Source organism: Ictidomys tridecemlineatus, chromosome 13, assembly GCF_052094955.1.
Source record: "Ictidomys tridecemlineatus isolate mIctTri1 chromosome 13, mIctTri1.hap1, whole genome shotgun sequence".
NCBI lineage: Eukaryota > Metazoa > Chordata > Mammalia > Rodentia > Sciuridae > Ictidomys > Ictidomys tridecemlineatus.
The window spans coordinates 95,618,188-95,632,496 of NC_135489.1; the positions used below are offsets into that span (position 1 = coordinate 95,618,188).

The window sequence follows — 14,309 nt, forward strand, 5'->3', positions numbered from 1 at the left end:
CTTGGATCCTCCATTTCCTCTGCAGCTTCAAACTCCATGTACCTAGGTGGGGTTTGGGTAAGGAAGGCACAGGCTGAGCTAAGGAGCAGGTCAGCCATACCAGGCAGATATGAGACAAGCTGAGAGACCTATATACCAGGCAGGTAATAGCCCCATACCAGGGGGAGCTGAGGGCAGGGATGTGGAGCTATGTTCTGGAGTGGGCTGGACCAGTCCCAGGAGGGAGCTGCTACACAGGAAGAACTACAGTTCTGGGGAAACACTGAATCAGCCAGCACCTGAAGGGAGTCAGATCTGAGGGACCCAGGTAGGGCCCTTGCTGACCCTTGTTTCAGATCTCTCCTGTTTCTGCCAGGAACCACAGAGATCAGGTAAGTGCCAGAAGCTGTAGGGATGTGATTTATATCAGGGAACACCAGGTGTCCTGATCCAATTCACGGACACTGAAGCTGGGACCATGAGCCCTGGAAGGATCACTTGGGAGACAAAGGGACAGGAGAGGTCATATGAAAATGGAAGCTAAATGAGAACATTGGTGGCTTCCAATGAGGGTGGGTACTTTTTCTTCTCTTCACTTGTTAGAATGGCAGGGATTATATAGAGAAAAGGTGATAAAGACTGGAGATGTGTCCTTGGGGTATCTGAGATGCTGTATGCCCCTGACCATGCACTCTCCACTGCCACCCTCTTCTGGAACATCAGGTTGAAGTAGTGGCCATTTTCATGACCGCATGTAGTCCCTACTCTGTAAATACAGAGGTGCCAGTTCCCAGACAGGTGGCCTATGTAAGGCTAGTGGGACTTTTCCCCTCTGCAGAACCAACAAAGCTCCTCCCCATCTTGACCCTGCACCTCAAGACAGGGTTGGGATCAGGAGTATGGAGGCTGCAGTTTCTGGGATTGTTGCAGAGGGAATGCCCAGGCCTAGAGGGAGCCACTCTCTGGAGAGCCAGATGCCTTGAAACCAATATTTAGGTAGGTGACAGGCCCTACCAGACCCTGCTGTGCAAACCATGATCCTCCAGCACTCCAGTCCGGGCCCTGAAATCTGACTCACTTTTCTGCAGTCTCATAGAAGGCCATCCGGTCAAAGTTGCTAGTGCTCTGCCATTCCTGCAAACCCTTCCACAGGGCCTCCTCCATGGTTATGGTGGGCTCCAGTTCAGAGAGAGACCGAAGCACTGGGCTGGAATTCATTGGGATCAGTCAGGGTCCCAAGGTCACCCTCTGCTCTCATCTTCCCAACGTTCCCTCCTACCTGTGTTACATCTGCCCCATCATGTTCATCTCAAAGCATTAGCATTTAGACTCCAGGATACTCTTCCTTATGGCAAACATTAACACCAAGGTCTGCATTGGCCTTGGGATTTTACTTGGGTTCTTCAGTGGTGTGGTATACTAGGTGCTGAATGTATTTTTATCCTCCAAAATCCACCTCTTGAAGTCATAACCCCCAATGTGTTGGTATTTGGAGACAGGCTTTAGTGTTTAGGAGGGTTTGATGAGATCCAGAGAGAGGGGCTTCGTGGGGGCATTAGTGGTTTTCCTGGAGAAGGCAGAGCCCTCATGGGACTCTGGGTCAGGCACTTTTTATCTGGGACTCCAGAACTCTGAGAAATGAATGCCTAGGGTTTCATCTACCCACTCTATGGTGTTCAGTATGGCAGCCCAAGCTAACCAAGACCATGCAAAGAACAGCCTGGGAGCAGGGTTACGTACTGGGGCAAAGATGAACATCCCCATCCGGAATCCAAAGTGAGCTCCCCCATGAGTGCCACATCATCATAGGATCTTTATTGGGGTTTCAGGACAATGTGTGTGAGTGTCTGCAGTGTTCACCCTTGGGGCCAGTACCACTAAACCCACTTCTGCTGGTGATGTCCTTTGTGCTGGGAACAATCAGGTCTATGGAGGAAGGTGAAATGTCTAGGGAAGGAACCATTTTATGGAGTGAGACAAATCCTGGCTCATGTTACCCCAAGAAGCTCCTCTGACTTTGGGAACTCTGTGTGATGGAAACAAAGATTGCTGAACTCACAGGGCTGTGGTGGGCACCTGAGATAAGGCACATTTTCTCCCCTGGTGTGAGGTGAATATGGCTGGGAATATAGCTTGTCCCCTACCCTCAAGACCTCCCTTCCAGTTCTCTACATCCCAGCCTCCTTCGTGCATCCCATGCTTTCCCTAATCTTAGAGTCCCAGAGGGTGTTCTGGGTCCATGGGAAGAACACTCACACAAAGAAGCAAGAAAGCGCTTCCACATCTGGAGTCTGAGGAAGGTGCCTGCGGACCAGGGTCTTGAAATGCTGCCAGAGTCTGAAATCTTCATAGGTGCTCTGAGGTCCACTGGAGTCATCTGGTGGCACTGTAGCCTGGAAGGTGGGCAGTGCGACCTCCCCATACTCTGTACCTGGCCATTGGCAGGCATTCATTGGGAAGATGATGGGGGCCAGGTCGGTAAATGGTGGTGATGCTGGGGGACTAAGGCCCAGGAGACAGTCGCCCCCATGGTTCTGGATCCCCCCACTGGCTGAGGCAGGCACAGTGGTCCTCAGGGCAGAAGGTGCCAGGAGGAATGGAGCAGGATGCTCCACACCCCCACAGAAGGCCCCTGGGGCCCTCCAGTTGAGGGGTGCCTGAGTGTGGGCAATGTTCTGAATATGAGGGGGCCCTGCTGGCCTCAGTTGTGGCCCATGTTGTCCAAGGGTGGACAGCCCTGGCACATATAGTTGTCCAGGGTAAGTGGACAGCACCAGAGGGTTAGCCTGGGAGATGGGTGCAGTCACCCATGGTGCCAGGGGCGGCTCCCAGAACGGCTGGTGTGTTGGCACAGGGGCAGCTGACAGAAAGGGCAGGCCCCTGAACGCAGACATGTGGGCACCAGGATTGAAGTTCATGCCTGGTCTCTGGGATGCAGATGCTGTGGAGGCAAAGAAAGGGGAGAATGGAGGAGGGGGAATGGCAGCAGGACTGAGGACCCCAGTTTCTTACTCAATGGGAATCTGAGGACAAATGCTCACAGCTCAGGGCCCTGTGGGCAGGGACATTGTGCAGTTTGCAATTGTCCCTGAGTGAATTTCATGCTGTGTTCCCTTTGTCATAATTCTACCCTGAGAAAACTGTTTCCCTGGACACGAGGACTCCCTGAAGGCTGTCAGTGGACTGTGGCACCTCAGCTTTCCCTGCCTCTGAGAGGACCCTTGTGCATCCTTGGCAGACAATCCATTGGCCTCCTAGGTGACTCCCTAGAAATGGATCAATTTGACTCTGCTCAGTGGCACCATGCCCCTCCCATGCTGGCCAACAGGAAAGGGATCTTCTCGAGGGCAGATGCAGGTACTCCAGGGTCGTTTGTGAAGGTGACGGGTTCTAAAGATTATTGCCCCACCACCTCCTCAGCCTTCCTTTTGCTAATACTCCTTGTGTACCCTCCACTTCTTTCCTAGGCTTCCACAAAAAACAAAAATCACCTTATTTAGATCTCTGCCTAGCTAGAGGCTGAGGAATCCTGAAGTTCACCCAGGAGCACATCCTGCCCAGCATGTGGGTGCCTCTCCCAGCACTACCCACCCCAAACACTAATGTGGGACAGATCCTGGCCAGCTATGTCCCCAGTGTTCATTGGTCCCTGCCATGACATAGGAAGCTCTGTTCCCAGGAAAAGGGTCTTTGTGATAGACACTGAGCTCCCGAGACCCTCTCCTTCCCTGACCAGCAATGGCTGCTGAGAATCATGGCAGGTGATGGGATTGTGAGTACTGGGGCTTTCCAGAGATTTTCACAGCCATTGGTCATGTTGGTACTGGGCCTGGGAATTGGGGCCATTTTGAGGTCCTTTTCCTTTGAGCTCCCAATCACAGATTGATGGTGTCACAGAGAACCAGGTCTGCGCCAGCTGCCAGCTGTGGCCAGGTTGTCTGCAGCACATCTCTGTTCACTAGTGTAGGCAAGGAATGCGAGGTCCACTGCTCTTCCACACTTGCACATGTTGACCAGGACCCCTGCCTAACTTCAAGTGACAATAGGAGTAGGGCCCCTTCCTAACTGGGTGCTATTCTCCTTCCTCTCTTGAAAAGAACCCAGTCATCTTCAAACCTGATCTTGAAAAAAGAAGGACACCCCACATGTGTTCATGGAGTACCCAACAAGGAAGATGAGAGAAGTCTTCCTGCCAACATGAAATGAAAGGCTTGGGCTACCCCACAGAGAGGGGCCAACACCAAGAAGCTCTGAAAGAGCTCCTCTTTCCACGAAAGTGGTAACGATTCAGAAGACCTCACAGGAGCCCAGATCTATGTTGGTTGAGGTTTCCTGGGTCCCTGACCTTTAGGAATCGAGGACACCAACTGTCTGAATGGAAGGAGAAGTTTTCCTGGGCAGGAAGTTGGCAAGGTGCCCTGGGCTGTGGCAGTTGGAGTGCCCTGCAGCCTCACCCACAGAGAGTATATCACACTGCGACTGTGGTCATTTATGAGACCCACTGGGAAGTTTTCTAGCTAAGAACACTTCTCACCACTGCCCAGTTATGATCTGAGACTCTCGGTCAATCCCCTCAGAATGACATCCCAGGCAGCTTCCCTGTGTCTTAGGAATGGGCACAGGGCTCAGCATCTTGACTTCTGGGAGCCCTAACTGACCACCACTGTGACACCATCTGGGACTGCCTAAAAAACCATGCAGTGACCTGTGTCCATTGTATAAGGAATCAAGCCCTTGGCCTCTCTCCCTTCTGCTGACCCAATGTATTTCCCCTGAGTAGCCTGGACCTGGGTCTTAGGAGCCCTCCTCCCCATGAGCAGTATCAGTCTTCCTGGGGCTTCCTGGGCCATGTCAAGTGCATCCTCTAAGGCTCTTTCCTTCCCTTACTTCTGCTCAGTGAGTTGACCTCAGGGGAAGTACTCCATTCTAACTCCCAAGGGTTTGGGAGGTGACTGCTCCTCAGATAACAAGCCCCTGACCCTCCAGGCTCACCTCCTTCCAAAGGTCAGGACACTGGACACAGTGTCTCACAGTCTCCACAGTGGGAAAAGTCAGTACAGGACCCAGAGAGTGACCTGTCTGTAACAGATTCTCAGGGTCCAACTGAGCCAAGCTGGGCAAAGTTTAAATGTAAACCCCAGTGGAATGTTGGACCCAGACATTCTGCAGGGGGAGGGGCCAAGGGCAGCTGGCCTGGCGGGGGCTGGGCAGACATTCCATCAAGAGCTCTGACAGGTATAGAAGAACCTCGAATTCCCTTCAGGCAATTCAGTGGTGACACAAGTGGTGTGTGCCTCGGGGTCATTTTGCAGTAGTTTCTCAAATGCACAGCAGAGTGGTGAGAGCTATGGCTCTCATGAGCCACACAGTCATGGGTCTGAACGGCCCCTACTCTAAACTGGAGGGTGTGGATTGCATTTTATGGATAAAGTGTTTTGTTTTTTTAAAATCCCATCCCCTGTTTGCAAAACATACTCTTGGGTGTTCCTGAAATATTCAACACCTTATTATAAGTCTTTTCAATGAATGGGCAGAGGGGGCAAACTAAGAACAAGCTTCTTTCACTCTTCCTTCACTTTTTATGCAGTTATTCCCACACTGATGTCATTGATGATATAGCTGATGGGGCTTTATTTTTTAAACTAGTGATATAAAATATGCAGTGTAGAATAACTGTCTTTTTATTCCACAGTTTGTTTTTAGTAGTTTCTTATACTGAATGATGGAGTTCAGGTGCTCAAAGCAAGCTTTATTTGCTAGACCCAGGTTGAATTCAGGGGCCTTGCATACTCTTGGTCAGTGCTTTGCCACCAGCTTCAGCATTACCCCATCAGTCTTGCACTGCTTCAAACTGCTCATATAATCACCCTACTCAAATGCAATTTGTGCAAAGTGGCCATGGGAAGGAGCATTGAAATGTCCTTTTGTCCTACCATCTGACTTTTACTCTTGTAAAGTCCTGAACTCATATTGATTGCTGAAGGGAAAATAATTAAAAACACTGTGAACATGGATGTCCTTGTCATCGGGAACATTGGTGGAATGCTAAAGGCCCTGTCTGCTTCCTGTAATGCCTTTCCGTCCTAAGACCTTGGCAGTGTCACATGTAACATATCTTCCACATTATCCTTTGGAAAGAAACGGTGCTAATTATCTAAATTTCCAGAAAGAGAATTAAAGGATTGTTTTTGTTTTTTTGTTTTTGGCAATGCATTTCAGGGTCAATGGGATTCATGGTACACATACAAAAAGTCAGGCTAAAAATATGCCATGGAGTAGAAAAGGAAGAGGATACAATTGGTGTGTGCACAAATTGGTCGACATTGCCAAATCTTCATCAAACATAGGAGTAAAACTGTCAAAGAGAACATGTGGGCATCTGTATATAGTGGGAGGGCTGTCCGTATGCAATAATGTGCTCAGTAGGCAAAATTAAGGAATGGGGTTTTCAGAGTGTTACCCAGACCTATAATTCTTTAATGGAACCTGCAGCTGGACTAGGAGGAAAGCACACACTGATGTCTGGACGAGTGAACAGGAACCAAAGGGAGTTAGTGGGAAGGGGGTGAAAACACTGGGCCCAAATGGGGAGCCAGTGCTTCAGGGTAGAGAGCTCCCAAGGGCTGCACAGGGCGGTCTCTAAGTCATAACAGTGAAAATCACTTCGTCATTAAAGACGCTCAGGCTGAAAGAAGGGCCAGCCCAGAGGCTCTGGAGGAGGAGCCGCTTTGCTGGAGACACCTCGCAGGCTTCCCGACCCACCTCATCCTCCTGCAGGGCGCCCCCGGGTCCCTCCTGCACCCCTCGCGCATGCGCACGTGCTTGGCTGGAAGCGCATGCTCTCTGGTCGCCCTCCAAATGCTCCAGCGTCCGTTGGGGCTGCAGCGGGGCAAGGCGCAGGCGCGAGCGGTTGGCGGGCTCCCAATGGCCGGCAGGGCTCCGAGGCGGCGTCCAGACTCAGTCCCATAGGCCCGAGGTACCGGACCCGCGAGCCTCTCCCGTCCCCAAGGTGTCCCTTCCTGGTCCTCTGGCCCCTGTGCCTCGCCGGGCAGCGCCGTCCTGGCCTCCCCTGGACGTGGGCCGCCCGCACCAGGCCCGGAAGTGAGGGGCCGTTGGCCAGTGCGGCCCCCACATTGGGGCGCCGTCCCTCCGTGACCCTTGCAGCCTGTGTGGGGCCCGGGCTCCGGGGCACCTGTGCGGTGCCTGAGAAGCGCGGTCCTGGTCAGCAGGTCCGCGGCTCCTGTCGGTGTCAGAGGAAGTGGTGAAGGTCGTCTCCTTGTCGCTGTGAAAGCTCTGAATGTTGGGGACACCGTCAGCTGGCATCAGGGTTGTTAGGCTGAAGGACCCGCGTTTCCCGTGACGTTAGCGACTTTGCAGAAGGGAACACACTGAGCGGAGTGTGCTGGGTCCCCTGTGGTCACACCGTGATTGACGGCCCTCGTAGGTGGGCTGTTGGGGGACAGAGCACCTGAATGGTGACGGGAGAACGGTGTGACCCCAAGTCGTGTGCAATAAAGAGACTCCTGTTGTATTATTAATGTGTGGTGCTTGTGTATTGCGCAGTGACACTGACGATGCGCTCTCAGCGTGGTTGGGGGCTGTTGGGGGGCCCTTGTGGGTCTTTCTGGGTGCCCGAAATTTTCCTTCCGTCTTGATGGGCAGGAGGATCAAGGGGTAGTAACTTGTGCAAGAAAATGAGACGCTGCGCTGGTCCTCTATGGTTGGTAGGAGTTCAGAGGGCACGAGTGGTTTTCTCTGTCCTTCTGTCAGGTGGTGGTGTCCCCAATGTGTTCATGTGTATTCAGAGTGTTGGGGTGGTAGTGTTTTCGACTGACCAATGACAATCTGCTACGTATTCAGAAGTGGGGCTATTTGAGATTAAGGGAAATCATGACTTTTTGTGAGACTGTGTAGGGTTGGGTGTGTTTGGAGGCTGTGAAAAGTAATGAGCATAAACACTGGGAGTGGAGGTTAAGTGTTTGGAAACTGGGTTTTGTAATATTTCACCTGTGTTTTTTTTCTTTGTTCTTTTGTTTGTTTGGCTCATGAATGCTGGGAAGTGTGCATGCACCATGGGAAGTTTGGAAATAAATATGTGTGGGCGTACATTTGGGCAGTGTTAAGGACTGTGTTTGGGTATATTTCTCTGGGTTTGCAAGATGATTGATATAATTGGGAAATGTATGAGTATTTTTATATTCAGGACATGCTGTTTGTTTATGTGGGTTTATTTTTATTTTCCATATTCATATTCATGTATATATACTTGAGTGTCTCTGGCTGGATTGTGTGCACATTTGTGGAGTAGTAGGATTAATATTTATGATTGTGATATGGAGTTATTAGGATTCTGCATTTTGGAAGATGAACAGTTATTTCTTTGTATTGGCAATTTGTGATCTTGTGTATGATGGTAGTATAGATATCGGGTCTCTTTTGGAATATTTGGGTATTTGTGTATGTTGGGGAATTGTATAGAGGTGTAATGCCTGTGGAGAGGTAAATGTATATGGATATTATATTAACTACCACACCCCAGAGGTGCTCATATGTGTGTGTTTATTGCATGTAACATCCATAGTTATGAGAAGGAAGAGTATTTAGGTGTATGTGTATTTAGGGACATGGCAGTTTTGATGTGTAATTTCTTAGGCTATGTGTGCATTGAGTAGAAACTTATTTGTATACAACTGAGAAATGTGTATTTAAAGTCTGTGCATATACAGGATGCTCAGGAGTTGTTTGTATGGTGAATGTAATCCTTGAAGTTTTAGGTGAGGTTTCATGAATGAGTGGTCCTGGTATTTGTGTTTAGTCTCATGTGTTAGAGAAATATATGTTGTTGGTGGCTGCATGTCTTTGAATTCATGGATCTCTTGGGGTGTGCATTTTGGCAGATGTGGGAGGTTCATTGTGTGCTTGGAAATAGATTGTATACATTGTGTGTTTAAGTGTTGTGGAAAAATGTATTTTACAAGTGTGGGATTTCATGTGTGTCTTTTTGGGTATGCATGAGACAAGTGTCTGTGTACTTGTGGGTTTTCTAGAGTCTCTGCCATGTAGGGTATTCATTGTGGGTATAGCAGCAGTATGTTGGTTTTACAGGCATGTCTCCAGCTCATGTTGTATGTGTATGTGGTATATTTGAGCATTTAAGGTGAATAGGGTGTTTTTCTGTAAAAGTTCATGTAATAACAGGAGTTATATCTGTTTAGGGTGCAGTTAGCAGTCGTATGTATATTCGGAAGCAATGAGGAATATTTATTGCTGGAGATATAATTTTTTTGTGTAGGGGTTTTGTGTATTGTAGTTTGTATTCCAGAGAAGACAAATTGCTTGTAGGAATTCCTTTGTATGCCGGAGATGGCTGGAACTAGTTGTGGTAATTGATGGGGCTCATCCCTTTTTGGGTTTGTATTTAGTGGTATCTGGTTGTTAGGTTGAATTAGTCTTGGTTGGATAGACACACCTCATAAACTAAAAGTCAAGACTTTCTACCTCCCCCTGGATGACACTGTATTAGGCATTTACTAGCACACCTCTAGAGTGTGTATGTGTGTGTGTGTGTGTGTGTGTGTGTGTGTGTGTGTGTGCGTTTTCAGAATGTATGACTAGTTATCTGTGTGAAGTATACATAACTCAGGCAACAATGAATTCAGGTGTTGGTAATTCTATGTGTATTGTGAGGGGGGCATCAGGAATCCTTGTGTGTATGCATTGACCACATGCATTGACCGTGGTCATTGTTATCTACTACATTGCTTCTGACTGGGTTAGTTTATTCTTCAGGGCCCCAAACCCTCATGAATGTCGATTCCTTACTCTTCCTCGTGTGAATATCCATTCAGGTAGTTGTGGATATCCATTCAGGTAAATGGATATCCTTAAGCAGGTAGTTTCCTCTTCAGCGTTTGTGTGATCCAGGCATTTCAGTTGCAAGATGGATGGACCTGACTGACAAAACAGAAATATTTTATTAGGTTTCCTATTTGAGATGGTCAGCAAGCATAAAATTGTGTCATTTCCTGGACAGGAGGTGAGACGGGAGAAGCCCTCCCATGGCAGTGCCCTGAGAATCAGCTGGGCACCTGGATGAAGTTGGCTTCTCTGAGGTTAAGCAGTGGATGAAGACACCAGCCTCCACAATGTGAGGCTGCCACACGTCTGCAGAACTTCTACCCCAGAACCACTTGTGCCCTAGGTAGTGTTTGCTGCTGGATGTCAGGCAACCCTTCCTTGTGGAATCCTGAGGCTTCAGAGCTGGTCAGGACCTCCAAGGGCATCTTGGTAGGGGATTAGAATGTTGTCCTTTTTTTTCTTACTAACCTACATGGCATTTTCCCTGGGAAACCAGGTCTTTTTAATGTCCTTTGCAATGGATTACAGCTACTTGTTTGGGGAGGTGGAATGCCCCTGGTAATTTTAGAATAATTTTAGAATTTCTGTCATTCGTTTAGTAGGAGAATTTTTTTGCAGTAAGCATTCCCCTGTCTTTCCAGTTGATTGCATATGCAACCTCATCAACAAGGCCTTATCAAGGCCCTGTCTCAACATAAAAAAGGGGTGGGGATGTTGCTTGGGGGTTAAATACCCCTGGGTTCTTTTTTGCAGGTACCCTCCTCCCCAATAGAATATATCCTAAGTAATCTTTTGTTTTGTGGCCTGATTCAGAGTTTAGATTCCCAGTAAACCCATTGTGCTAGGAAGTTTAGTTGCTGAATCGTATTTTGATCAGAGTTGTCTTTATTCAGGTTACAGGTGAGGATGTCATCTACATACTGAAGGGCAGTTCTAGCCAGTTTTGAATCCATAAGTACCCATACAAAGAAATGGGGGCTGTATGTCCATATAAGTTGTTTAGAGTGTGTGTCTCAGGATCTCCCCATCCAATGGCAAAAGAGTTTTAGGAGTGGGATGCAGAAGTATAGAGTAGAAAGCCCCCTTGAGATCAAGGACAGTGTGCCACTGAGTGGTAGATGGAACCTGGGACAGCAAGGTGTATTTGTTACCATGGGGCAGAGGAAGATCACTGCCTTGTTGACCAAGTTTAAATCCTGGAATAATCTACAGTCCCCATTTGGTTTAGGCCCAGAGGAATTGAGGCATTGCAAGATAACTGACAAGGAATTATAATGCCATACTGTGAAGATATACATGCAGTGGCTCTTAATCCATGCAGTGCTTCTGAGAGCCTTAGGGAATATTGTCTTTTGTATGAATAACTTGTTCCCTTTAATGAAATCTGCATCAGTTGTCCATTCAGGGCTTGTCATGGGATTCCACTGTGTCAGACTTTGGATCAACCACCAAAGAAACAGTATGAATTGTGATTTTACTCCTATACCAGTCGTACTTCTGAAATTGAGAGTAGCAGCATAGGATGTCAGGATGTAGCAAGTGTCCACAGGGAACTGCACTGACTTATCTGACACCTCAAGAACTACCCAGGGTTTCCTCATGTGAACTGGGAATGGTTGTTAGGGGCTTCTTTCTTCCATTAGACTCTCCATTCTTCTTTTTTTAATAAAAAAATTATTCTTAAATTTTAGGTGGACACAATATCTTTATTTTACATTTATGTGGTGCTGAGGATCAAACCCAGTGCCTTATGCATGCTAGGTGAGCGCTCTGCCACTGAGCAACAACTCCAGCCCTCTCTCCAGTCTTCTTGAAGGGTCCAGATGTTGTGTTTTCAACCCTTTTCTCAGTGGGAATGGGCCAAGTTCACCTTTCAGTGTCAGTTGACAGGGTCATCCTTACATATAGAGAAAGTCTGGGGCAGGAGTGGGTGTTGGGCTTGTGCACTTGGGTGCCAAATGTCCATTTCCCTTGCATTTGGAGCTACCCTGCTTTCAGTTGCTTCCTGCTGTATTATCATGAGGACTGAATCCTGACCTGTCAAGTGGTAGGCTTTTACTGGAGGTGCGGCTGATTGTGAGTGGGACATTTGGGCCTTTCGAGCATCCCTCCTTTTTCCTTAGCAGATGTTATTGAAGACAAAGTCAAATCAACTGATTTTGAGGAGCCCCAAGTTCCAATTGAAGCTTTTGGAATTTTCTCTGGATATCAGTGACAGACTGAGCAATAAAGGGCTTGTCCCTAAAGGGAGATCAGGTCTAGATTGGTGTACTTGCTAAAGATCTAATTAAGACATGTATGGAATCCACAGGATTTTCTTCCCTTTCCAAGGTAATCTTGAATTTTTCATGATGAATATGATTTGAGTTTTTTTAAAATATATTTTTTAATTTTTTGGTTTTATTTTTATGTGGTTCTGAGGATTGAATCCAGTGCCTCACACATACTAGGCAAATGCTCTACCACTGAGCCACAACCCCAGCCCATGAACATGTTTGTAATATAACTTTTCCTTCCTATTGCTGTGCTCATCTGTGGTGCAGCAGGTAGAGAGATTAAATAAATATCCCTCCACCTGAGATTGAAGGCAAGAATGAGTGTTTGAAAATTACTGGTAAAGCAGGAGGAAACTTCTGAGCAATTGTCAAGTCTTTCTTTGGATTATTTGCAGGTCATCTACATTTTCACTCAGTTTGGTCCCCTCCTTTTTGGGCAGGAGTGTTGGAACCAAAGATTTGGGCATTGGATGGTACAAGGCTCTTCTCTGGGTATGATGTCGAGGACTGACAGTAGCTGCTAAGACATTTTTTTAAAAAGAGAGAGAGAGAGAGATAGATAATTTTTTAATATTTAATTTTTAGTTTTTAGTGGACACAACATCTTTATTTTTATGTGGTGCTGAGGATCGAACCCAGCGCCCCGCGCATGCCAGAAGAGTGCGCTACAGCTTGAGCCACATCCCCAGCCCTGCTAAGACATTTGAGAGTACTTTGGGACATAGAGAGGAATGCCAGGGGATCCTCTTTGTTATTATGAGCTATAGCCTCCCCTGGTGAGACAATAGGAACTGTCAGCAAGGGATGATCTGGCTTTCCATAGTCTTAAAAATCATTCCTTGTCTCCCAGTGTCAGTCTGGATTTTGATAAAATGCCATGAAGTCTTGTCCCATGTGGAATCTCAGATCATTGGCATGATCATTCGCAGAAAAAAATCCAATTGTATGATGTAATTTAGGCCACCATTTTGGTGCCTAAATATGGTTCCCCATATCCCATCTTATAATTTGTCCAGGCAATATTATGATAGAAAATGAAGCACTTTTGCCTGAGGACATCAGGGTCAAAATCATCCCATTGTTTCAGACTACAGTGTAAAGGGGGTACTCCCTTGTGTTGAAAGTGAGGCTCCCATGTTGTGATACTGGCCCCTAAAGGAAAGAATGAAAGGAACTGACTCAGAGGTAATTGAAGCATTTCTTTTTGTGCTATCTAATGAGTTTCACACTGTACAGGCAGAAGGTGGGGTGTCCCCTTACTTCTGCCTCACTGCCAGATATCTCTGGCAACTTTCTGAGTCCCTTCAGTGAACTGTGTCTGCTTTCCTCCATTGTGTGGCCAACTATCAGATGTGGATGCTTTGATGTATTGATCTGGACCTTGCATCCCTCACCTTGTCAATTTGTAGGTCTTGCCATCAGTAATGAGCCTCTGAAAAAACCCCTGTGAAGCCAAGTGACAAAGGGACATATGTCCTTGTGCAGTAGATCAAATAGCCAGTAGTGTTGCTGTGAGTTGGTCCTGTAAATAATGGGGAAGTTGCCGTCTCCCAGTAATTTGAATAAGGAGTCCTCCTTAAGAAGCCCTATACTTCTATAACTATGCCGTAGATCACAGGGTGATCACTGGGTTTTTGCAAAGCTCCAGGAAGTCCAAAAGAGTATCTAAAGGGATGAAACCTAGACAAAGGTCAAGAGGGGATTTCTCACAAATCGTGCATCAGAGAAGTCTAGGAGTGTCAAGGTGATGGCTAAGACCAAAGAAGGTCTCCAAGGTATGGTCCCAAACCAGGAAGTGAAGATGGAAAAGAAGCAAAAGTATCCATAGCACTTGGATTATGGAATTCAGGGGTGGTGAGAGGGAACGTGAAAGAGCTGTAATGCAGCCTCACAAGACACAGAACATGAACCTATATGGTGTGTGGGTTTGCTTTACGCTGGGTATTTTTTTGTCCTTTCATATATGTTTATTCTTCTCCTTTCTATCTATTATAGGTGGATTTCTTTTATTTAAAGTAGAGGATTTTATGTGGTCGATATCATTGATTCCCCAGTGTTTTCTTTCCCTTCTCCCTCCCCCTGAGCCCTTTCCTCTACTCTACTGGCCTCCCTTTGCTTTTCATGAGGTCACCCAAGCTTTCTTTCCCTTCTTCCTTTCTAGCTTCCACATTTGAGAGAAAGCATATGACCCTTGAC

The 14,309-nt window shown here is 47.3% G+C and overlaps 1 long non-coding RNA gene across 3 annotated transcripts in view; it reads left to right on the plus strand.

Annotated features, from left to right (window-relative positions):
* Nucleotides 1–5,617: 5,617 nt before the first annotated feature.
* LOC120885010 (uncharacterized) overlaps nucleotides 5,618–14,309 on the plus strand; it is a 64,394-nt gene continuing 55,702 nt past the window's right edge. The window contains exon 1 of one of the 3 annotated variants that reach the window (XR_013429946.1): nucleotides 5,618–6,955. This is a non-coding gene — a long non-coding RNA (uncharacterized LOC120885010). The remainder of the gene's footprint in view (nucleotides 6,956–14,309) is intronic. The other 2 variants (XR_013429945.1, XR_013429947.1) reach the window with 2 other exon arrangements.